Source organism: Hemiscyllium ocellatum, unplaced genomic scaffold (genome assembly GCF_020745735.1).
Source record: "Hemiscyllium ocellatum isolate sHemOce1 unplaced genomic scaffold, sHemOce1.pat.X.cur. scaffold_1578_pat_ctg1, whole genome shotgun sequence".
NCBI lineage: Eukaryota > Metazoa > Chordata > Chondrichthyes > Orectolobiformes > Hemiscylliidae > Hemiscyllium > Hemiscyllium ocellatum.
The window spans coordinates 12,386-31,712 of NW_026867817.1; the positions used below are offsets into that span (position 1 = coordinate 12,386).

The 19,327-nt window shown below is 45.0% G+C and overlaps 5 non-coding genes across 5 annotated transcripts; all 5 read right to left on the minus strand.

The window, feature by feature from the left end:
• Positions 1–1,057: 1,057 nt before the first annotated feature.
• On the minus strand, positions 1,058–1,139 carry trnal-aag (transfer RNA leucine (anticodon AAG)). The gene has a single exon. It is a non-coding gene; the product is annotated as a tRNA-Leu (tRNA).
• Positions 1,140–6,883: 5,744 nt separating this feature from the next.
• On the minus strand, positions 6,884–6,965 carry trnal-aag (transfer RNA leucine (anticodon AAG)). The gene has a single exon. It is a non-coding gene; the product is annotated as a tRNA-Leu (tRNA).
• Positions 6,966–9,805: 2,840 nt separating this feature from the next.
• Positions 9,806–9,887, minus strand: trnal-aag (transfer RNA leucine (anticodon AAG)). The gene has a single exon. It is a non-coding gene; the product is annotated as a tRNA-Leu (tRNA).
• A 5,760-nt stretch (positions 9,888–15,647) lies between these two features.
• trnal-aag (transfer RNA leucine (anticodon AAG)) lies at positions 15,648–15,729 on the minus strand. Its single transcript has one exon. It is a non-coding gene; the product is annotated as a tRNA-Leu (tRNA).
• Positions 15,730–18,569: 2,840 nt separating this feature from the next.
• trnal-aag (transfer RNA leucine (anticodon AAG)) lies at positions 18,570–18,651 on the minus strand. Its single transcript has one exon. It is a non-coding gene; the product is annotated as a tRNA-Leu (tRNA).
• Positions 18,652–19,327: the final 676 nt, after the last annotated feature.

A 19,327-nucleotide genomic window follows, 5' to 3' on the forward strand; every position in this document is an offset into this window, starting at 1 on the left:
CACCTTTCTGTTTCCAAATGCTCGTTGTTTCATGGGAGTTGTTTAATTTTGGCTGTGTGGTATGCATGGACGAGATACACCGAAGTATCTGTTTTCACCCGGTGTAGCCCAATAACGTTGTGTTGCTTACACCGGCTTTAAAAGGATAACTTTTTAGCCGAGCTGGCCGTCGCAGTCTGTGGCACAATCTTTAGTCTGTTCGACTGCTCACTGGAAAGGTAGTATTGTGAAACACTGCAGAAACGAAGGACTTCCTTACTTTTGCTCCGACTGACCATACTCTGTGAAATTTTCCCAGATTCTCAGTTGAGGAGTTTTTGCAGCTGGAAATTATCTCAGAAAGCCTGTTAATTCGTAATGTATTGAACGAATCGCAAAACAGAAAACATTTGACACGCAACAGAAACAAAACTGGCAAACCAAATGCATTTTCAGATACAGTGAGCATGAATGCTAAACGTGAGACACTCCGAGGGCATGAGCCATAAAGTAATCTCACAACTAACATCAGGGCAATTCCAAACTACTCTTTCAATGATACTTGAGCCTCAGTGCACCACCATATCACAGACAATGCTGAAAAGAGAGAAAGAAAGAACATAATAAGAATAGGCCACAAAAAGTGAATTTCACCAATCACAGTCTCGATTAGATCACCTTTCCCTTCCGGTGTCTCCGGGACGGAAACGAAGGAAATTGGAGAAATTCAATAACATATGACATCAAAATTCATCGGAACGATTTTCCCATTCGTCAGAAAGCCAAGTAACGATGAATCGACTCACCGCAGGACTTTGTTTCACAACAGCGATGAAATAGCAGTCTCCATTCGGTTCCAGTAAAATCTCAACATGCTTGGAACATAAAGCAACAGTAGAGCTGTTTGCAATTTTCCACGCGGGAGGCGAACACGATCAAGACAGCATAGACAATTTGGCACTTTCCCACTACACATTTAATCCCCGGGAAGCAAATCAAATTTTTTTGTGAACAGAAGTACAGCGGGAATGGAAACGGCATTTTAACAAGCTGTGTCGTTGCAACTGAACAGTAGAAATGGCAGTGGGGGGATTCGAACCCACGCCCCTGTCGAGACTGGAGCCTTAATCCAGCGCCTTAGACCGCTCGGCCACACTACCAGCTGCGCTCCCGCCCCATTTTCTTGCATTTCCAATTGAGCTCCTGCATGACAACAGATGGAAGTCACGTGAAATGGGTTCCATGATTCCTCTCCGACTCGCACGGCTGCTTGGATGTGCCGGCTACAATATCAATTTCGCAACAAATAATGATAGCTCATCAATCCGGATAAAAATCAATGGTAAGCTGAGGCTATCTTCTCAGACTCTTTTCAGCTACAAATGTATCTGTGAGTGCGTGAGCAAACATGTTCGCTTATGATTTGGTCAAATAACCATGAACTGCTTGACATTACTGCAATTTCGATTCTTGCTTTGCTAAATGATTTCACCCATTGCTCGAAACAGGACAACTTTCACGTTTACACGGAACATGAAACACACCGGACTACAGGAAAATGCACAAAGCTGAGCAGGCCGTGTTCCACATCATACCGTGCAGCATAGTTTCAGTCACTGTGTCTGTTTTGCAGAATAAGAGTCCCAAAGAATGTTCTCCAGCCTAAAAGCGGAGGTAGCATTACAATCCGAGAACGACCGATCACAGTGTGAGGATGCTCTGACCTCGGGGCCAGTTCGAGATGCCACTTTCCTTGCCTTTTACATAAACCGTGCAATTGGCTGCAGGGATGTTCACACCTGGACATGAGCCACATCGATACAACTGAGTTGGAAACCTGCGTGGGAATCAACGAGAAGCGACTCAATAAATCTTGCTAAATTCCATGGTGCTTATTAGAAATGCAGTTTCTGTTCACCTCAATTAAAAGGCAGTTTTTGAACATAGTAACTGAAATCAAAAGCTAATTATCTCACCCCACCCCCCACTCCGGGAGAGGTGCTAACTGCACTTGATTGCTTTTTGTTCTCGATGTGAAGAGCTCTCACGCCTGAGTCACCTTCACGCCTCTTGTTGCTGAGTGACTCAAAAGAAGGAGTTTCACCAGAGCTGCAACTGCCTCACTTTCCCAGTCGCTCTCCCCGTTGACATTTCCTGCTCATCAGTGATTTAAAGAAAACCAAAAGGATGCGATGTTATTCTGCAGCCTCTTTGTCGATTCCTCCGTTTAAATTCCAACATGGCTTAGATCTCGGGGCGCACCTTAATACTAGCTTTGAAAGCACAGGTCCAGAGCTTCCTCTGAGAGTGCAATTTCTTTCATTGCTGTTGCTGATTGAATGAGCCACTAACGTGCGAACTGCTCCAAAACATGATTCAGGACCTCTGGTGCCAATTCTCGCACTTTGAATAACGACAGACAGCTTCCAAATGAGGCCTTTCAGATACGACTTTGGGGTACATTTGGCAGACAGAATAGTTCAGGAATCCGTGGTGCACTGTGACACCAGCGCATCACCTTCTTCCCTGTCTTTGAACCGGGCCGCCTCAGCAAGGAATGCAAATGCAGTATTGCTCTTCGTGGAAGGATCGGTAACTACACTCTCCAACTGAATGGCACATGATCAGAAGCAGTTTGTAGAATATCTTTACAATGCTCTGCACAGTAATCAAATGGAAATGCATTGCATTTCACTACGAGAGCAGATTTGTTCAAGCAAATTCGAAGGCAGGTTTGCAGATGGGAAAGCAAGCAGGAAAGCTCCGTTCTTGTCCATGTAAAAGGCTGCAGATGAAGAACAAAACAGTTTCGACCGCGGGAACCTATCTTGCGGAAGGTGAACGTGCTGATCACTATGCTACAGAAACAAGCCCACAGCCGCCCCTGCTGCAGCTCAGTGGTATCCGACACTGAAAGTTGAAGACATTCTACCTTTCACCTTTCTGTTTCCAAATGCTCGTTGTTTCATGGGAGTTGTTTAATTTTGGCTGTGTGGTATGCATGGACGAGATACACCGAAGTATCTGTTTTCACCCGGTGTAGCCCAATAACGTTGTGTTGCTTACACCGGCTTTAAAAGGATAACTTTTTAGCCGAGCTGGCCGTCGCAGTCTGTGGCACAATCTTTAGTCTGTTCGACTGCTCACTGGAAAGGTAGTATTGTGAAACACTGCAGAAACGAAGGACTTCCTTACTTTTGCTCCGACTGACCATACTCTGTGAAATTTTCCCAGATTCTCAGTTGAGGAGTTTTTGCAGCTGGAAATTATCTCAGAAAGCCTGTTAATTCGTAATGTATTGAACGAATCGCAAAACAGAAAACATTTGACACGCAACAGAAACAAAACTGGCAAACCAAATGCATTTTCAGATACAGTGAGCATGAATGCTAAATGTGAGACACTCCGAGGGCATGAGCCATAAAGTAATCTCACAACTAACATCAGGGCAATTCCAAACTACTCTTTCAATGATACTTGAGCCTCAGTGCACCACCATATCACAGACAATGCTGAAAAGAGAGAAAGAAAGAACATAATAAGAATAGGCCACAAAAAGTGAATTTCACCAATCACAGTCTCGATTAGATTACCTTTCCCTTCCGGTGTCTCCGGACGGAAACGAAGGAAATTGGAGAAATTCAATAACATATGACATCAAAATTCATCGGAACGATTTTCCCATTCGTCAGAAAGCCAAGTAACGATGAATCGACTCACCGCAGGACTTTGTTTCACAACAGCGATGAAATAGCAGTCTCCATTCGGTTCCAGTAAAATCTCAACATGCTTGGAACATAAAGCAACAGTAGAGCGGTTCTGCAATTTTCCACGCGGGAGGCGAACACGATCAAGACAGCATAGACAATTTGGCACTTTCCCACTACACATTTAATTCCCCGGGAAGCAAATCAAATTTTTTGTGAACAGAAGTACAGCGGGAATGGAAACGGCATTTTAACAAGCTGTGTCGTTGCAACTGAACAGGAGAAATGGATTCGAACCCACGCCCCTGTCGAGACTGGAGCCTTAATCCAGCGCCTTAGACCGCTCGGCCACACTACCAGCTGCGCTCCCGCCCCATTTTCTTGCATTTCCAATTGAGCTCCTGCATGACAACAGATGGAAGTCACGTGAAATGGGTTCCATGATTCCTCTCCGACTCGCACGGCTGCTTGGATGTGCCGGCTACAATATCAATTTCGCAACAAATAATGATAGCTCATCAATCCGGATAAAAATCAATGGTAAGCTGAGGCTATCTTCTCAGACTCTTTTCAGCTACAAATGTATCTGTGAGTGCGTGAGCAAACATGTTCGCTTATGATTTGGTCAAATAACCATGAACTGCTTGACATTACTGCAATTTCGATTCTTACTTTGCTAAATGATTTCACCCATTGCTCGAAACAGGACAACTTTCACGTTTACACGGAACATGAAACACACCGGACTACAGGGAAAATGCACAAAGCTGAGCAGGCCGTGTTCCACATCATACCGTGCAGCATAGTTTCAGTCACTGTGTCTGTTTTGCAGAATAAGAGTCCCAAAGAATGTTCTCCAGCCTAAAAGCGGAGGTAGCATTACAATCCGAGAACGACAGATCACAGTGTGAGGATGCTCTGACCTCGGGGCCAGTTCGAGATGCCACTTTCCTTGCCTTTTACCTAAACCGTGCAATTGGCTGCAGGGATGTTCACACCTGGACATGAGCCACATCGATACAACTGAGTTGGAAACCTGCGTGGGAATCGACGAGAAGCGACTCAATGAATCTTGCTAAATTCCATGGTGCTTATTAGAAATGCAGTTTCTGTTCACCTCAATGTAAAAGGGAGTTTTTGAACATAGTAACTGAAAGCAAAAGCTAATTATCTCACCCCACCCCCCACTCCGGGAGAGGTGCTAACTGCACTTGATTGCTTTTTGTTCTCGATGTGAAGAGCTCTCACGCCTGAGTCACCTTCACGCCTCTTGTTGCTGAGTGACTCCAAAAGAAGGAGTTTCACCAGAGCTGCAACTGCCTCACTTTCCCAGTCGCTCTCCCCGTTGACATTTTCCTGCTCATCAGTGATTTAAAGAAAAGCAAAAGGATGCGATGTTATTCTGCAGCCTCTTTGTCGATTCCTCCGTTTAAATTCCAACATGGCTTAGATCTCGGGGCGCACCTTAATACTAGCTTTGAAAGCACAGGTCCAGAGCTTCCTCTGAGAGTGCAATTTCTTTCATTGCTGTTGCTGATTGAATGAGCCGCTAACGTGCGAACTGCTCCAAAACATGATTCAGGACCTCTGGTGCCAATTCTCGCACTTTGAATAACGACAGACAGCTTCCAAATGAGGCCTTTCAGATACGACTTTGGGGTACATTTGGCAGACAGAATAGTTCAGGAATCCGTGGTGCACTGTGACACCAGCGCATCACCTTCTTCCCTGTCTTTGAACCGGGCCGCATCAGCAAGGAATGCAAATGCAGTATTGCTCTTCGTGGAAGGATCGGTAACTACACTCTCCAACTGAATGGCACATGATCAGAAGCAGTTTGTAGAATATCTTTACAATGCTCTGCACAGTAATCAAATGGAAATGCATTGCATTTCACTACGAGAGCAGATTTGTTCAAGCAAATTCGAAGGCAGGTTTGCAGATGGGAAAGCAAGCAGGAAAGCTCCGTTCTTGTCCATGTAAAAGGCTGCAGATGAAGAACAAAACAGTTTCGACCGCGGGAACCTATCTTGCGGAAGGTGAACGTGCTGATCACTATGCTACAGAAACAAGCCCACAGCCGCCCCTGCTGCAGCTCAGTGGTATCCGACACTGAAAGTTGAAGACATTCTACCTTTCACCTTTCTGTTTCCAAATGCTCGTTGTTTCATGGGAGTTGTTTAATTTTGGCTGTGTGGTATGCATGGACGAGATACACCGAAGTATCTGTTTTCACCCGGTGTAGCCCAATAACGTTGTGTTGCTTACACCAGCTTTAAAAGGATAGCTTTTTAGCCGAGATGGCCGTCGCAGTCTGTGGCACAATCTTTAGTCTGTTCGACTGCTCACTGGAAAGGTAGTATTGTGAAACACTGCAGAAACGAAGGACTTCCTTACTTTTGCTCCGACTGACCATACTCTGTGAAATTTTCCCAGATTCTCAGTTGAGGAGTTTTTGCAGCTGGAAATTATCTCAGAAAGCCTGTTAATTCGTAATGTATTGAACGAATCGCAAAACAGAAAACATTTGACACGCAACACAAACAAAACTGGCAAACCAAATGCATTTTCAGATACAGTGAGCATGAATGCTAAATGTGAGACACTCCGAGGGCATGAGCCATAAAGTAATCTCACAACTAACATCAGGGCAATTCCAAACTACTCTTTCAATGATACTTGAGCCTCAGTGCACCACCATATCACAGACAATGCTGAAAAGAGAGAAAGAAAGAACATAATAAGAATAGGCCACAAAAAGTGAATTTCACCAATCACAGTCTCGATTAGATTACCTTTCCCTTCCGGTGTCTCCGGGACGGAAACGAAGGAAATTGGAGAAATTCAATAACATATGACATCAAAATTCATCGGAACGATTTTCCCATTCGCCAGAAAGCCAAGTAACGATGAATCGACTCACCGCAGGACTTTGTTTCACAACAGCGATGAAATAGCAGTCTCCATTCGGTTCCAGTAAAATCTCAACATGCTTGGAACATAAAGCAACAGTAGAGCGGTTCTGCAATTTTCCACGCGGGAGGCGAACACGATCAAGACAGCATAGACAATTTGGCACTTTTCCACTACACATTTAATTCCCCGGGAAGCAAATCAAATTTTTTTGTGAACAGAAGTACAGCGGGAATGGAAACGGCATTTTAACAAGCTGTGTCGTTGCAACTGAACAGGAGAAATGGCAGTGGGGGGATTCGAACCCACGCCCCTGTCGAGACTGGAGCCTTAATCCAGCGCCTTAGACCGCTCGGCCACACTACCAGCTGCGCCCCCGCCCCATTTTCTTGCATTTCCAATTGAGCTCCTGCATGACAACAGATGGGAAGTCACGTGAAATGGGTTCCATGATTCCTCTCCGACTCGCACGGCTGCTTGGATGTGCCGGCTACAATATCAATTTCGCAACAAATAATGATAGCTCATCAATCCGGATAAAAATCAATGGTAAGCTGAGGCTATCTTCTCAGACTCTTTTCAGCTACAAATGTATCTGAGAGTGCGTGAGCAAACATGTTCGCTTATGATTTGGTCAAATAACCATGAACTGCTTGACATTACTGCAATTTCGATTCTTACTTTGCTAAATGATTTCACCCATTGCTCGAAACAGGACAACTTTCACGTTTACACGGAACATGAAACACACCGGACTACAGGGAAAATGCACAAAGCTGAGCAGGCCGTGTTCCACATCATACCGTGCAGCATAGTTTCAGTCACTGTGTCTGTTTTGCAGAATAAGAGTCCCAAAGAATGTTCTCCAGCCTAAAAGCGGAGGTAGCATTACAATCCGAGAACGACAGATCACAGTGTGAGGATGCTCTGACCTCGGGGCCAGTTCGAGATGCCACTTTCCTTGCCTTTTACCTAAACCGTGCAATTGGCTGCAGGGATGTTCACACCTGGACATGAGCCACATCGATACAACTGAGTTGGAAACCTGCGTGGGAATCGACGAGAAGCGACTCAATAAATCTTGCTAAATTCCATGGTGCTTATTAGAAATGCAGTTTCTGTTCACCTCAATGTAAAAGGCAGTTTTTGAACATAGTAACTGAAAGCAAAAGCTAATTATCTCACCCCACCCCCCACTCCGGGAGAGGTGCTAACTGCACTTGATTGCTTTTTGTTCTCGATGTGAAGAGCTCTCACGCCTGAGTCACCTTCACGCCTCTTGTTGCTGAGTGACTCCAAAAGAAGGAGTTTCACCAGAGCTGCAACTGCCTCACTTTCCCAGTCGCTCTCCCCGTTGACATTTTCCTGCTCATCAGTGATTTAAAGAAAAGCAAGAGGATGCGATGTTATTCTGCAGCCTCTTTGTCGATTCCTCCGTTTAAATTCCAACATGGCTTAGATCTCGGGGCGCACCTTAATACTAGCTTTGAAAGCACAGGTCCAGAGCTTCCTCTGAGAGTGCAATTTCTTTCATTGCTGTTGCTGATTGAATGAGCCGCTAACGTGCGAACTGCTCCAAAACATGATTCAGGACCTCTGGTGCCAATTCTCGCACTTTGAATAACGACAGACAGCTTCCAAATGAGGCCTTTCAGATACGACTTTGGGGTACATTTGGCAGACAGAATAGTTCAGGAATCCGTGGTGCACTGTGACACCAGCGCATCACCTTCTTCCCTGTCTTTGAACCGGGCCGCATCAGCAAGGAATGCAAATGCAGTATTGCTCTTCGTGGAAGGATCGGTAACTACACTCTCCAACTGAATGGCACATGATCAGAAGCAGTTTGTAGAATATCTTTACAATGCTCTGCACAGTAATCAAATGGAAATGCATTGCATTTCACTACGAGAGCAGATTTGTTCAAGCAAATTCGAAGGCAGGTTTGCAGATGGGAAAGCAAGCAGGAAAGCTCCGTTCTTGTCCATGTAAAAGGCTGCAGATGAAGAACAAAACAGTTTCGACCGCGGGAACCTATCTTGCGGAAGGTGAACGTGCTGATCACTATGCTACAGAAACAAGCCCACAGCCGCCCCTGCTGCAGCTCAGTGGTATCCGACACTGAAAGTTGAAGACATTCTACCTTTCACCTTTCTGTTTCCAAATGCTCGTTGTTTCATGGGAGTTGTTTAATTTTGGCTGTGTGGTATGCATGGACGAGATACACCGAAGTATCTGTTTTCACCCGGTGTAGCCCAATAACGTTGTGTTGCTTACACCAGCTTTAAAAGGATAGCTTTTTAGCCGAGATGGCCGTCGCAGTCTGTGGCACAATCTTTAGTCTGTTCGACTGCTCACTGGAAAGGTAGTATTGTGAAACACTGCAGAAACGAAGGACTTCCTTACTTTTGCTCCGACTGACCATACTCTGTGAAATTTTCCCAGATTCTCAGTTGAGGAGTTTTTGCAGCTGGAAATTATCTCAGAAAGCCTGTTAATTCGTAATGTATTGAACGAATCGCAAAACAGAAAACATTTGACACGCAACACAAACAAAACTGGCAAACCAAATGCATTTTCAGATACAGTGAGCATGAATGCTAAATGTGAGACACTCCGAGGGCATGAGCCATAAAGTAATCTCACAACTAACATCAGGGCAATTCCAAACTACTCTTTCAATGATACTTGAGCCTCAGTGCACCACCATATCACAGACAATGCTGAAAAGAGAGAAAGAAAGAACATAATAAGAATAGGCCACAAAAAGTGAATTTCACCAATCACAGTCTCGATTAGATTACCTTTCCCTTCCGGTGTCTCCGGGACGGAAACGAAGGAAATTGGAGAAATTCAATAACATATGACATCAAAATTCATCGGAACGATTTTCCCATTCGCCAGAAAGCCAAGTAACGATGAATCGACTCACCGCAGGACTTTGTTTCACAACAGCGATGAAATAGCAGTCTCCATTCGGTTCCAGTAAAATCTCAACATGCTTGGAACATAAAGCAACAGTAGAGCGGTTCTGCAATTTTCCACGCGGGAGGCGAACACGATCAAGACAGCATAGACAATTTGGCACTTTTCCACTACACATTTAATTCCCCGGGAAGCAAATCAAATTTTTTTGTGAACAGAAGTACAGCGGGAATGGAAACGGCATTTTAACAAGCTGTGTCGTTGCAACTGAACAGGAGAAATGGCAGTGGGGGGATTCGAACCCACGCCCCTGTCGAGACTGGAGCCTTAATCCAGCGCCTTAGACCGCTCGGCCACACTACCAGCTGCGCTCCCGCCCCATTTTCTTGCATTTCCAATTGAGCTCCTGCATGACAACAGATGGGAAGTCACGTGAAATGGGTTCCATGATTCCTCTCCGACTCGCACGGCTGCTTGGATGTGCCGGCTACAATATCAATTTCGCAACAAATAATGATAGCTCATCAATCCGGATAAAAATCAATGGTAAGCTGAGGCTATCTTCTCAGACTCTTTTCAGCTACAAATGTATCTGAGAGTGCGTGAGCAAACATGTTCGCTTATGATTTGGTCAAATAACCATGAACTGCTTGACATTACTGCAATTTCGATTCTTACTTTGCTAAATGATTTCACCCATTGCTCGAAACAGGACAACTTTCACGTTTACACGGAACATGAAACACACCGGACTACAGGGAAAATGCACAAAGCTGAGCAGGCCGTGTTCCACATCATACCGTGCAGCATAGTTTCAGTCACTGTGTCTGTTTTGCAGAATAAGAGTCCCAAAGAATGTTCTCCAGCCTAAAAGCGGAGGTAGCATTACAATCCGAGAACGACAGATCACAGTGTGAGGATGCTCTGACCTCGGGGCCAGTTCGAGATGCCACTTTCCTTGCCTTTTACCTAAACCGTGCAATTGGCTGCAGGGATGTTCACACCTGGACATGAGCCACATCGATACAACTGAGTTGGAAACCTGCGTGGGAATCGACGAGAAGCGACTCAATAAATCTTGCTAAATTCCATGGTGCTTATTAGAAATGCAGTTTCTGTTCACCTCAATTTAAAAGGCAGTTTTTGAACATAGTAACTGAAATCAAAAGCTAATTATCTCACCCCACCCCCCACTCCGGGAGAGGTGCTAACTGCACTTGATTGCTTTTTGTTCTCGATGTGAAGAGCTCTCACGCCTGAGTCACCTTCACGCCTCTTGTTGCTGAGTGACTCAAAAGAAGGAGTTTCACCAGAGCTGCAACTGCCTCACTTTCCCAGTCGCTCTCCCCGTTGACATTTTCCTGCTCATCAGTGATTTAAAGAAAAGCAAGAGGATGCGATGTTATTCTGCAGCCTCTTTGTCGATTCCTCCGTTTAAATTCCAACATGGCTTAGATCTCGGGGCGCACCTTAATACTAGCTTTGAAAGCACAGGTCCAGAGCTTCCTCTGAGAGTGCAATTTCTTTCATTGCTGTTGCTGATTGAATGAGCCGCTAACGTGCGAACTGCTCCAAAACATGATTCAGGACCTCTGGTGCCAATTCTCGCACTTTGAATAACGACAGACAGCTTCCAAATGAGGCCTTTCAGATACGACTTTGGGGTACATTTGGCAGACAGAATAGTTCAGGAATCCGTGGTGCACTGTGACACCAGCGCATCACCTTCTTCCCTGTCTTTGAACCGGGCCGCATCAGCAAGGAATGCAAATGCAGTATTGCTCTTCGTGGAAGGATCGGTAACTACACTCTCCAACTGAATGGCACATGATCAGAAGCAGTTTGTAGAATATCTTTACAATGCTCTGCACAGTAATCAAATGGAAATGCATTGCATTTCACTACGAGAGCAGATTTGTTCAAGCAAATTCGAAGGCAGGTTTGCAGATGGGAAAGCAAGCAGGAAAGCTCCGTTCTTGTCCATGTAAAAGGCTGCAGATGAAGAACAAAACAGTTTCGACCGCGGGAACCTATCTTGCGGAAGGTGAACGTGCTGATCACTATGCTACAGAAACAAGCCCACAGCCGCCCCTGCTGCAGCTCAGTGGTATCCGACACTGAAAGTTGAAGACATTCTACCTTTCACCTTTCTGTTTCCAAATGCTCGTTGTTTCATGGGAGTTGTTTAATTTTGGCTGTGTGGTATGCATGGACGAGATACACCGAAGTATCTGTTTTCACCCGGTGTAGCCCAATAACGTTGTGTTGCTTACACCAGCTTTAAAAGGATAGCTTTTTAGCCGAGATGGCCGTCGCAGTCTGTGGCACAATCTTTAGTCTGTTCGACTGCTCACTGGAAAGGTAGTATTGTGAAACACTGCAGAAACGAAGGACTTCCTTACTTTTGCTCCGACTGACCATACTCTGTGAAATTTTCCCAGATTCTCAGTTGAGGAGTTTTTGCAGCTGGAAATTATCTCAGAAAGCCTGTTAATTCGTAATGTATTGAACGAATCGCAAAACAGAAAACATTTGACACGCAACACAAACAAAACTGGCAAACCAAATGCATTTTCAGATACAGTGAGCATGAATGCTAAATGTGAGACACTCCGAGGGCATGAGCCATAAAGTAATCTCACAACTAACATCAGGGCAATTCCAAACTACTCTTTCAATGATACTTGAGCCTCAGTGCACCACCATATCACAGACAATGCTGAAAAGAGAGAAAGAAAGAACATAATAAGAATAGGCCACAAAAAGTGAATTTCACCAATCACAGTCTCGATTAGATTACCTTTCCCTTCCGGTGTCTCCGGGACGGAAACGAAGGAAATTGGAGAAATTCAATAACATATGACATCAAAATTCATCGGAACGATTTTCCCATTCGCCAGAAAGCCAAGTAACGATGAATCGACTCACCGCAGGACTTTGTTTCACAACAGCGATGAAATAGCAGTCTCCATTCGGTTCCAGTAAAATCTCAACATGCTTGGAACATAAAGCAACAGTAGAGCGGTTCTGCAATTTTCCACGCGGGAGGCGAACACGATCAAGACAGCATAGACAATTTGGCACTTTTCCACTACACATTTAATTCCCCGGGAAGCAAATCAAATTTTTTTGTGAACAGAAGTACAGCGGGAATGGAAACGGCATTTTAACAAGCTGTGTCGTTGCAACTGAACAGTAGAAATGGCAGTGGGGGATTCGAACCCACGCCCCTGTCGAGACTGGAGCCTTAATCCAGCGCCTTAGACCGCTCGGCCACACTACCAGCTGCGCTCCCGCCCCATTTTCTTGCATTTCCAATTGAGCTCCTGCATGACAACAGATGGGAAGTCACGTGAAATGGGTTCCATGATTCCTCTCCGACTCGCACGGCTGCTTGGATGTGCCGGCTACAATATCAATTTCGCAACAAATAATGATAGCTCATCAATCCGGATAAAAATCAATGGTAAGCTGAGGCTATCTTCTCAGACTCTTTTCAGCTACAAATGTATCTGTGAGTGCGTGAGCAAACATGTTCGCTTATGATTTGGTCAAATAACCATGAACTGCTTGACATTACTGCAATTTCGATTCTTACTTTGCTAAATGATTTCACCCATTGCTCGAAACAGGACAACTTTCACGTTTACACGGAACATGAAACACACCGGACTACAGGGAAAATGCACAAAGCTGAGCAGGCCGTGTTCCACATCATACCGTGCAGCATAGTTTCAGTCACTGTGTCTGTTTTGCAGAATAAGAGTCCCAAAGAATGTTCTCCAGCCTAAAAGCGGAGGTAGCATTACAATCCGAGAACGACAGATCACAGTGTGAGGATGCTCTGACCTCGGGGCCAGTTCGAGATGCCACTTTCCTTGCCTTTTACCTAAACCGTGCAATTGGCTGCAGGGATGTTCACACCTGGACATGAGCCACATCGATACAACTGAGTTGGAAACCTGCGTGGGAATCGACGAGAAGCGACTCAATGAATCTTGCTAAATTCCATGGTGCTTATTAGAAATGCAGTTTCTGTTCACCTCAATGTAAAAGGCAGTTTTTGAACATAGTAACTGAAATCAAAAGCTAATTATCTCACCCCACCCCCCACTCCGGGAGAGGTGCTAACTGCACTTGATTGCTTTTTGTTCTCGATGTGAAGAGCTCTCACGCCTGAGTCACCTTCACGCCTCTTGTTGCTGAGTGACTCCAAAAGAAGGAGTTTCACCAGAGCTGCAACTGCCTCACTTTCCCAGTCGCTCTCCCCGTTGACATTTTCCTGCTCATCAGTGATTTAAAGAAAAGCAAAAGGATGCGATGTTATTCTGCAGCCTCTTTGTCGATTCCTCCGTTTAAATTCCAACATGGCTTAGATCTCGGGGCGCACCTTAATACTAGCTTTGAAAGCACAGGTCCAGAGCTTCCTCTGAGAGTGCAATTTCTTTCATTGCTGTTGCTGATTGAATGAGCCGCTAACGTGCGAACTGCTCCAAAACATGATTCAGGACCTCTGGTGCCAATTCTCGCACTTTGAATAACGACAGACAGCTTCCAAATGAGGCCTTTCAGATACGACTTTGGGGTACATTTGGCAGACAGAATAGTTCAGGAATCCGTGGTGCACTGTGACACCAGCGCATCACCTTCTTCCCTGTCTTTGAACCGGGCCGCATCAGCAAGGAATGCAAATGCAGTATTGCTCTTCGTGGAAGGATCGGTAACTACACTCTCCAACTGAATGGCACATGATCAGAAGCAGTTTGTAGAATATCTTTACAATGCTCTGCACAGTAATCAAATGGAAATGCATTGCATTTCACTACGAGAGCAGATTTGTTCAAGCAAATTCGAAGGCAGGTTTGCAGATGGGAAAGCAAGCAGGAAAGCTCCGTTCTTGTCCATGTAAAAGGCTGCAGATGAAGAACAAAACAGTTTCGACCGCGGGAACCTATCTTGCGGAAGGTGAACGTGCTGATCACTATGCTACAGAAACAAGCCCACAGCCGCCCCTGCTGCAGCTCAGTGGTATCCGACACTGAAAGTTGAAGACATTCTACCTTTCACCTTTCTGTTTCCAAATGCTCGTTGTTTCATGGGAGTTGTTTAATTTTGGCTGTGTGGTATGCATGGACGAGATACACCGAAGTATCTGTTTTCACCCGGTGTAGCCCAATAACGTTGTGTTGCTTACACCAGCTTTAAAAGGATAGCTTTTTAGCCGAGATGGCCGTCGCAGTCTGTGGCACAATCTTTAGTCTGTTCGACTGCTCACTGGAAAGGTAGTATTGTGAAACACTGCAGAAACGAAGGACTTCCTTACTTTTGCTCCGACTGACCATACTCTGTGAAATTTTCCCAGATTCTCAGTTGAGGAGTTTTTGCAGCTGGAAATTATCTCAGAAAGCCTGTTAATTCGTAATGTATTGAACGAATCGCAAAACAGAAAACATTTGACACGCAACACAAACAAAACTGGCAAACCAAATGCATTTTCAGATACAGTGAGCATGAATGCTAAATGTGAGACACTCCGAGGGCATGAGCCATAAAGTAATCTCACAACTAACATCAGGGCAATTCCAAACTACTCTTTCAATGATACTTGAGCCTCAGTGCACCACCATATCACAGACAATGCTGAAAAGAGAGAAAGAAAGAACATAATAAGAATAGGCCACAAAAAGTGAATTTCACCAATCACAGTCTCGATTAGATTACCTTTCCCTTCCGGTGTCTCCGGGACGGAAACGAAGGAAATTGGAGAAATTCAATAACATATGACATCAAAATTCATCGGAACGATTTTCCCATTCGCCAGAAAGCCAAGTAACGATGAATCGACTCACCGCAGGACTTTGTTTCACAACAGCGATGAAATAGCAGTCTCCATTCGGTTCCAGTAAAATCTCAACATGCTTGGAACATAAAGCAACAGTAGAGCGGTTCTGCAATTTTCCACGCGGGAGGCGAACACGATCAAGACAGCATAGACAATTTGGCACTTTTCCACTACACATTTAATTCCCCGGGAAGCAAATCAAATTTTTTTGTGAACAGAAGTACAGCGGGAATGGAAACGGCATTTTAACAAGCTGTGTCGTTGCAACTGAACAGGAGAAATGGCAGTGGGGGGATTCGAACCCACGCCCCTGTCGAGACTGGAGCCTTAATCCAGCGCCTTAGACCGCTCGGCCACACTACCAGCTGCGCTCCCGCCCCATTTTCTTGCATTTCCAATTGAGCTCCTGCATGACAACAGATGGAAAGTCACGTGAAATGGGTTCCATGATTCCTCTCCGACTCGCACGGCTGCTTGGATGTGCCGGCTACAATATCAATTTCGCAACAAATAATGATAGCTCATCAATCCGGATAAAAATCAATGGTAAGCTGAGGCTATCTTCTCAGACTCTTTTCAGCTACAAATGTATCTGAGAGTGCGTGAGCAAACATGTTCGCTTATGATTTGGTCAAATAACCATGAACTGCTTGACATTACTGCAATTTCGATTCTTACTTTGCTAAATGATTTCACCCATTGCTCGAAACAGGACAACTTTCACGTTTACACGGAACATGAAACACACCGGACTACAGGGAAAATGCACAAAGCTGAGCAGGCCGTGTTCCACATCATACCGTGCAGCATAGTTTCAGTCACTGTGTCTGTTTTGCAGAATAAGAGTCCCAAAGAATGTTCTCCAGCCTAAAAGCGGAGGTAGCATTACAATCCGAGAACGACAGATCACAGTGTGAGGATGCTCTGACCTCGGGGCCAGTTCGAGATGCCACTTTCCTTGCCTTTTACCTAAACCGTGCAATTGGCTGCAGGGATGTTCACACCTGGACATGAGCCACATCGATACAACTGAGTTGGAAACCTGCGTGGGAATCGACGAGAAGCGACTCAATAAATCTTGCTAAATTCCATGGTGCTTATTAGAAATGCAGTTTCTGTTCACCTCAATGTAAAAGGCAGTTTTTGAACATAGTAACTGAAATCAAAAGCTAATTATCTCACCCCACCCCCCACTCCGGGAGAGGTGCTAACTGCACTTGATTGCTTTTTGTTCTCGATGTGAAGAGCTCTCACGCCTGAGTCACCTTCACGCCTCTTGTTGCTGAGTGACTCCAAAAGAAGGAGTTTCACCAGAGCTGCAACTGCCTCACTTTCCCAGTCGCTCTCCCCGTTGACATTTTCCTGCTCATCAGTGATTTAAAGAAAAGCAAGAGGATGCGATGTTATTCTGCAGCCTCTTTGTCGATTCCTCCGTTTAAATTCCAACATGGCTTAGATCTCGGGGCGCACCTTAATACTAGCTTTGAAAGCACAGGTCCAGAGCTTCCTCTGAGAGTGCAATTTCTTTCATTGCTGTTGCTGATTGAATGAGCCGCTAACGTGCGAACTGCTCCAAAACATGATTCAGGACCTCTGGTGCCAATTCTCGCACTTTGAATAACGACAGACAGCTTCCAAATGAGGCCTTTCAGATACGACTTTGGGGTACATTTGGCAGACAGAATAGTTCAGGAATCCGTGGTGCACTGTGACACCAGCGCATCACCTTCTTCCCTGTCTTTGAACCGGGCCGCCTCAGCAAGGAATGCAAATGCAGTATTGCTCTTCGTGGAAGGATCGGTAACTACACTCTCCAACTGAATGGCACATGATCAGAAGCAGTTTGTAGAATATCTTTACAATGCTCTGCACAGTAATCAAATGGAAATGCATTGCATTTCACTACGAGAGCAGATTTGTTCAAGCAAATTCGAAGGCAGGTTTGCAGATGGGAAAGCAAGCAGGAAAGCTCCGTTCTTGTCCATGTAAAAGGCTGCAGATGAAGAACAAAACAGTTTCGACCGCGGGAACCTATCTTGCGGAAGGTGAACGTGCTGATCACTATGCTACAGAAACAAGCCCACAGCCGCCCCTGCTGCAGCTCAGTGGTATCCGACACTGAAAGTTGAAGACATTCTACCTTTCACCTTTCTGTTTCCAAATGCTCGTTGTTTCATGGGAGTTGTTTAATTTTGGCTGTGTGGTATGCATGGACGAGATACACCGAAGTATCTGTTTTCACCCGGTGTAGCCCAATAACGTTGTGTTGCTTACACCAGCTTTAAAAGGATAGCTTTTTAGCCGAGATGGCCGTCGCAGTCTGTGGCACAATCTTTAGTCTGTTCGACTGCTCACTGGAAAGGTAGTATTGTGAAACACTGCAGAAACGAAGGACTTCCTTACTTTTGCTCCGACTGACCATACTCTGTGAAATTTTCCCAGATTCTCAGTTGAGGAGTTTTTGCAGCTGGAAATTATCTCAGAAAGCCTGTTAATTCGTAATGTATTGAACGAATCGCAAAACAGAAAACATTTGACACGCAACACAAACAAAACTGGCAAACCAAATGCATTTTCAGATACAGTGAGCATGAATGCTAAATGTGAGACACTCCGAGGGCATGAGCCATAAAGTAATCTCACAACTAACATCAGGGCAATTCCAAACTACTCTTTCAATGATACTTGAGCCTCAGTGCACCACCATATCACAGACAATGCTGAAAAGAGAGAAAGAAAGAACATAATAAGAATAGGCCACAAAAAGTGAATTTCACCAATCACAGTCTCGATTAGATTACCTTTCCCTTCCGGTGTCTCCGGGACGGAAACGAAGGAAATTGGAGAAATTCAATAACATATGACATCAAAATTCATCGGAACGATTTTCCCATTCGTCAGAAAGCCAAGTAACGATGAATCGACTCACCGCAGGACTTTGTTTCACAACAGCGATGAAATAGCAGTCTCCATTCGGTTCCAGTAAAATCTCAACATGCTTGGAACATAAAGCAACAGTAGAGCGGTTCTGCAATTTTCCACGCGGGAGGCGAACACGATCAAGACAGCATAGACAATTTGGCACTTTCCCACTACACATTTAATTCCCCGGGAAGCAAATCAAATTTTTTTGTGAACAGAAGTACAGCGGGAATGGAAACGGCATTTTAACAAGCTGTGTCGTTGCAACTGAACAGGAGAAATGGCAGTGGGGGGATTCGAACCCACGCCCCTGTCGAGACTGGAGCCTTAATCCAGCGCCTTAGACCGCTCGGCCACACTACCAGCTGCGCTCCTGCCCCATTTTCTTGCATTTCCAATTGAGCTCCTGCATGACAACAGATGGAAAGTCACGTGAAATGGGTTCCATGATTCCTCTCCGACTCGCACGGCTGCTTGGATGTGCCGGCTACAATATCAATTTCGCAACAAATAATGATAGCTCATCAATCCGGATAAAAATCAATGGTAAGCTGAGGCTATCTTCTCAGACTCTTTTCAGCTACAAATGTATCTGTGAGTGCGTGAGCAAACATGTTCGCTTATGATTTGGTCAAATAACCATGAACTGCTTGACATTACTGCAATTTCGATTCTTACTTTGCTAAATGATTTCACCCATTGCTCGAAACAGGACAACTTTCACGTTTACACGGAACATGAAACACACCGGACTACAGGGAAAATGCACAAAGCTGAGCAGGCCGTGTTCCACATCATACCGTGCAGCATAGTTTCAGTCACTGTGTCTGTTTTGCAGAATAAGAGTCCCAAAGAATGTTCTCCAGCCTAAAAGCGGAGGTAGCATTACAATCCGAGAACGACAGATCACAGTGTGAGGATGCTCTGACCTCGGGGCCAGTTCGAGATGCCACTTTCCTTGCCTTTTACCTAAACCGTGCAATTGGCTGCAGGGATGTTCACACCTGGACATGAGCCACATCGATACAACTGAGTTGGA